Source organism: Ailuropoda melanoleuca, unplaced genomic scaffold, assembly GCF_002007445.2.
Source record: "Ailuropoda melanoleuca isolate Jingjing unplaced genomic scaffold, ASM200744v2 unplaced-scaffold1678, whole genome shotgun sequence".
NCBI classification, from domain to species: domain Eukaryota; kingdom Metazoa; phylum Chordata; class Mammalia; order Carnivora; family Ursidae; genus Ailuropoda; species Ailuropoda melanoleuca.
This window is the reverse complement of record NW_023185814.1, coordinates 1-6,532: the sequence shown is the minus strand read 5'-3', so window position 1 is coordinate 6,532 and position 6,532 is coordinate 1. Positions and strand designations below refer to the sequence as shown.

At 44.4% G+C, this 6,532-nt stretch overlaps 1 long non-coding RNA gene across 1 annotated transcript; it reads left to right on the top strand.

The window, feature by feature from the left end:
- Nucleotides 1–22: 22 nt before the first annotated feature.
- Nucleotides 23–4,459, top strand: LOC117797870. Its single transcript, XR_004622719.1, has 3 exons — nucleotides 23–174; nucleotides 311–427; nucleotides 705–4,459. It is a non-coding gene; the product is annotated as an uncharacterized LOC117797870 (long non-coding RNA).
- The last annotated feature ends 2,073 nt before the right edge of the window (nucleotides 4,460–6,532 follow it).

Genomic DNA, 6,532 nt, shown 5'->3' with positions numbered 1-6,532 from the left:
GGTGTCAGGAGGTGGACGGGGGCCAAGACTCCGAGTGCTCACCTCCGTGGTCAGGGCCAGGGCTCCTCTACGGCTCTCGATGACCACAATTGTTCTGTTTCCACGCACTAAGGGGGAAGGGGTAGGGAGGCAAAGGAAGTGAAGCAGGAGCCCAGTAAGATTCCTGAAAAGCAGGTAAGGTCAAGCACGATGAGGGACAGGGCTTTGGAATCCATCCTTCAGTCTCTCTTCAATGTCAGACTTGCCTAAGAATGGACGTCATGATGGGGGAAGGGTGGTGGTGGTAAACAATCTTGTTTTCTTTTAAAAGATAGAACCAGAATTCCTCTGGAGGTGAAGAATCTGTTCAGAGGAACAACATGGCTGCTAGCTTCGGAAAGAAGAGGGGAGCCCGAAAGCTGATGCAGCTGGAACAGCTGGAACCCGGGTAATGGGGCAGTTAGAGAGAGAGGAGCTACTCTGTTTCAGAAATGGGCAAGATCACTATGAAGCAATGTCAAATCCTGACGTCGCAATTAACAAATAGAATCCAGCAATACCTTACCTGCTAGGCAAAGAAGGATCAATATCAGGAAATACTTTTGTATAAGTTAATGTATTATGTATTATTATATATTTATAATGTATTATAATCTGGTAATCCCTTTTGCTATTGAAAGGTAAGTTGTTAAAATTCAACATCTCATAATCGGTTATTTTTTCAGGATGGTAAAATTTTCCATCTGAACCTCCAAGCATCTTGTTCAATGAGAATCACCGAAGTATTGCCACAGAAGTTAGGAAGAGCATAAGGAGGCCTCCTGTCCTTGTGATTATTTGACATTCTTCTAGAGACTAGCCACGACACAAGTGAACAAAATTGGAAGTTGAAAAGAAAGAAGCCAAGAAGAAGAGGAAACGTGATCATCTGGGGCCCCATAAAGAACTTCCACAAACCAATTTCAAAACGATTAACAAGAGAATTTAAACATGGGCAACAAATATATAAGACAGGTGTATCAATAAGGAAAAAGACAGTTCCTATACATATGAAAAATATTCACTCACACTCATGTTGTGGAATGCGTATGAAAGTCACTAAGATATGATTTTTCTCTGATCAGACTGGCTGATAAAATCATGAGCAGGGATATGCGGAAACTAATACAATGCTGGTATAATGTAATTTGGTTAACACTTTATAGGGGGCAATCCAGTAATACCTATCAAAATTACAAATACGTGTACCAACTGCGTAGCAATGCTACTTCTAGGAATCTACTCAGGTGACCCAACTTTCTCTTGCTGTACCACAAACCACTCCACAAGTCACTGGCATAAGGCAACAATTCTATTACGTTCGTGATTTCATGTGCTAGGAATTCAGGCAGAGACGGAGGGTATGAGTTGTCTTTCCTCCATGCAGACTGGGGCTCCAGTTGGGGGGGCTGGAATGGCTATAGGTAGTTGGGATGCAGCTAGATGAGAGCCCCATGGCTGTGGCTTCCTGGTTGTGAACTGTGTTCCTAGATTGTTGTCCATGTTGCACCTGCTGGGGCTGGAGCATCCAAGACGGCTTCTCCACTCCTTCACCAAGGTGACAGCACTCTTCTCCTGGTTGTTTCGATTACCAGTTCCTCACAGTGAAGTAAAGTCAGGAATTTTAAGGGAGTATTGATCGGCTTTAATCCCTGAGAGAGTAGGAAGGTTGAGGAGCAATCACAGTGGCTGTTCAGAGGGGTTGAGATGGTGTGGGGGTGAACCGGTGGAGGAGAGAGTGGAATGAGTCATGCCTGAGGCTTGTCCGTGTCCCATTTCAAGGAACTGGGAACTGTCTTCACATCATGGTACTTGACGCTCCGGAAGGGGATGACTGTGATCCATCCTCTGAGATGGTAGACAAAGCAATGGAATAAGACTCAAAATGGACGTCTCTTTGTGCTCTCTGACTTGTCCTTGATGACGTGACACTGCTGGTAATTGCATCATTTAGTGGAATGCTTCTGTTGATGTGTTCTGTGTGGAGTTATTCTGGAAAATGTATTGTAAACCCTAAGGAGTGATTGTGGAAGCAGCTGAAATGTCAGCATCCTTCCTGTTCTCGGGGTGTTGTACACAATGGGCCGCTAGGAGAGGGATCCCATGATCCCCAGGGGCAGGGCATAGGTTAGCAGCTATAGAGTATAGCTCCCCCCTTCCTGCGCCTGGGGATTGCTCGCCCAAACACCCCCCTCCTCCCTTGTCCCATGACTGCCTCCATACGTGCGGGCGTGTAGGGGACGATGCAAGCCTGCTTTAGGGCTTCAGGATAGCTGCCATCCCTTTGTACTCCTTTCCCACGCTTTGATGCACCTGCCCTTGCTTTTCTGATAACAGAGAAAATAAAAGCTACGTGCAGAATTTAGCGGCTGTCTCCCTTGCGGAGGCAGCCCCGCACAGCTGCTCAGATTGCTGTCTGAGAAATTAATTTCAGTGTGTGATGACACTTTTATAGGACTTCAAATTTATTTTGAAATTTTTAGTTTAAAAGTTTAGTTATTATTTTTTACGATTATACTATGAGATTGGCCCTTTTTGCAACGACAGGCGTCAATTCGAACCAGTGCCTTGGCAGCAACTCCTGTGCTTTGTTAAGCCAACAGCTCTACACACTTTTCAATGGACAAGTCACTAAATCTAACCTCTCCCAAAAGATCCAACTTGGCTTTTTGTTTCTGTGTCAAGTTTGTCTGTTGTGTTGTGTCTCTCCTTTGTTTTGGTTTGCAGTTATCTCTTCCGGGAAACTTTGGAAGTGAGCAACACACTTCAGGTGTCGATTGGCCGACACACTACCCCAGCCTTTGCGACTTCACGTCTGACACTCTCACTGCTTCAGATCTGCCGTCTCAACAACTTCCAAGTGTACAATCCAGAATTATAACTAGAGTCGCCATGCGGTGTGTTAGATCCCAGAACTTAGTCACCTTACAATTGAAGCCTTTCACCTTTTGGCCAGCATCCCCTCATCTCCCCAAATCCCCAGGCCCCGGTAATCACCATTACAACTCCCTGTTGCTATGAGTTTGACTTCTTTTTAGATTCCACGTATAAGTGTGATTATACGGTATTTGTCTTTCTCTGTCTGATTTTTTTTAACTGAGCATAATGACCTAAGGTTTATCCATATTGTGGCAAATGGCAAGATTTCCATCTTTCTCATGTCTGAACAATATGGCATTGTATACGCCTACCACATCTTCGTTATCCACTCATCCACTGACAAACATAGACTGTTTCCAGAACTTGGCTACTGAGGATAATGCTGCAATGAACGTGGGAGTGCAGGTATCTCCTCAAGATACTGATTTTGTTTCCTTTGGATATAAACCCCAAAGAGGGGTTGCTGGATCATATGGTAGTTCTATTTTAATTTTTGAAGGAACTTCCATCTGTCTTCCATAATCGCTGTACCAGTTTGCATTCCCACCAACAGTGTACGAGGGTTTCCCTTTTCTCCACATCCTCGCCAACACTTGTTATTGCTTGTGTGTTTGGCCATAGTCATCTGATAGGTGTGAGGTGACAGCTCGTTGTGGTTTGATTTGCATCTCCCTGGTACTTAGTGATGCTGAGCCCCTGTTCATGTACCTGCTGGCTATTCATCCGTCTTCTTTGGAAATAATATCTATTCGTGTCCTTTGCCCATTTTTAAACTGGGCTCCTCGTCAGGATGCTTATAGTAGCCAATAGCTGTCTTTTGTTAAACGCAAAGTACTTTTTTGGATTCAGAAAAGCAATGTCTTAAGTTTTTATTATTTAAAAATTTTTATCTCTAGCTGATTTACTGGATTTTATCTATGATTTAGAGAAGTAATGGGCTTTGCGTGATGTATGTTGCACTGTGTTTGTTTTACCTATAAAACAATAGGAAATAGGTCCCTGCTAGTGTTTTGACACAGAATGGTGTATTTTTAGGAAGTGATTACTGATATGAAGCAGGAGTTGCCCATATTGTCTTGTTCTTTAAGTATACCTAAGGAACTCTCAGGGAAGGAGCTGGAAGAACACAAAACAAACTGATAATAGTTTGTAACAAGGTAGTGATGTTCACCCAATCCCATGGCTCCACTGCCTTTCCCAGCCTCCCTAAGACTGAGCGCAGAGCCGGGGATGATTCCTCGTCAGTGCATTGGGAGGGAAAGCCACATGTGGTCACTAGGAATCTGGGATGAAGGCAATGTAAACTCCATATTCTCCCTCCCCCTTCTGTGATGACTGTCATATAAAGAAGCAGAAAGAGCATTTGAACGGTTTTGACTTGAACTCTTTCGGTTCATTCCAGAAGAATGCAGACACTCGCGATTATTACTGTGGACACTACTACATCATTGGTCCCCAGAGGCGTGTTCCCTGAAATGACAGAGCTGGATGGGAAGGAAAGGCAGGGGGGCCATGGGAGGAGCCATCAGGGAGTATTTAAAAATCCTTTCAGGGTTAATGACTGCTAACTCCCAGTCTGACTCAAGAAATGGGTTTCTCGCAGGTTCCCCTTTCTACATCCTTTTCCTTCTGCACAGCGCCCTGTTAAAGGTGTCCCCCAACCCCCAGACCTATGCTCTTGTCCTCCCCCAACAATACTTGCCTTTAGAGCAGTCACTGCCACCCGTGACAATGAGGCTTAACTCCTGGGCGGGCGTTGCATTTGGGCAAACTTGTGACCCGGAGACACAGCCCGGGGCAGGAAGAGATCCAATCTACCAGTTACCCCAACGTGCCTGCCTTTCTTCCCTGTCCAGCTGAAATCATTCCAACACTGCCTTTTCACTACTGGCAAGACAACGTGCTCCACACCATAGCAAGTAACTGTGGATTAAATTTTCCCATTTTAACACAGGCACATGGTGGGGCTCTTTTGCAGCAGGGAAGGTCTGCAGACATTAAGGAGAGGAAGAAAACAGGTTGGGCTTTTGTTTTATTTTCTCTTTCTCTTTGAGCTGAGCTGGCAAGTCACAGGTTTGGTCGGGGAGTCATCTGGGTTTCTTTGGACAGTAAATCAGGTAAGCCCACATTCATAAGAAGTTCCACAGTGTTGATTTCTAATTCCCAGGCTATGCTTGAAAAACAGATATTTTTTTAAGAAAAAATTTTCCCTGTTTTAAGGGAAACGATTTAGAGTGGCTGCCTCTGGCTGGAGTACAGCCCGTTTACGGACTGTAAACTTTGTTTAGTTCAGTTAACATGTTACTGGCAAACAGAGCTTCTTAGCACGAAGCCAATAAAGAGTGTTAACTGGGCAGAACGTGGGCATTCACATGTGCTCGTGAGTCTTCTGTGGCTTTTCGCATTGGAGTACAGGGCCAGACTGAAGCAAGAGAGAAAAATCATCTGATGAAAACAAACCGATGCTTCTCACTGCACAGGGAAAAGGGAATGGGTCCCAGGGCTTCTTCAAGCTGGCTGTTGAGGAACGAGGAAAATTCAAATAATTGATGGATTGAATGAAACGTAGCTCAGGCTTCAAGGACAGTGTACTTAATTCTCTGAGTCTCTCACAAGAATTCCAAATGAAGGGGGAGATTTAGAGAGAGGGGAGAGGACAGGAGAGGAGGGAGCCAGGCGAGGAAAGGAGGACAGAAGAAAGAGAAGACTGAACCTCGCATTGGGGAAGGCAGACCCAGAAAAGAAGGTGAGAGAAGGAATTGGTGAGGCCAAGGAGAGCAAGACAGAGGCTGGGAGGCTACAGAAGGAGGGAATAAGGAGATAGAGAAGAGGTGAACATGGAGACCAGGGGCAGGTGGGGCTTACAAATGAAATCTACATCTTCTCTACTCACTAACTTACTGGGTGACTCTGGGCAAATGTCTAAGTCTCTGTAAGACAGAATAATTCTTTCCCCCATCAGTTATGTGGAAACAAACAAGTCATGGATGTGACAGCATTCTAGGATATACGGGTGTTTTATGATTCAGAACTAAAAACATATATATATATCTCAATCATATGGTATATAATATTATATATATTTAGAGCTGGACAGGAAAGAAAAGCAGGGGGGCACAGAAGCCATGATAAGTTATTTCAAAATCCTTTATGGAGAAATAACTGTTAAGTCCCAGTCTGGCTCAGGAATATGTATATTATATATATAATTGGTCTCTGGTCTCTCTGCTCCTCAGGAACAGCAATGGGCCGACACGAATGCAGTCACACTGGTAAGTGACTTCTTGTGTGTGTGATTATTTTACCATATTGTGTGCCATTTTATATAAAAATCCTGCTACCCTCTCCAAGCAAAGTATAAGCTATCAGATGTTTCTTCATTAGAAAGAAGAATTTTACTCTGCTTATTCCAGCATTTCCCCAGTCCAGCCTTTTCACTGGCGGTCAAGACCACACCCCAACCCAGCAAGGTCAAGGGAGCCATCTCTGGCCTTAGAACAGAGTCAAGTTACTTAATCCACCTGGAGATGAAACCCACAGTTGTGGATACACATCTCTGATCTTCAGAAAATTTGTCTTTTAGACAGTCAGAACTGGGTGATTCAGGCAAGCCTTGCATGACAAGATATGTTTC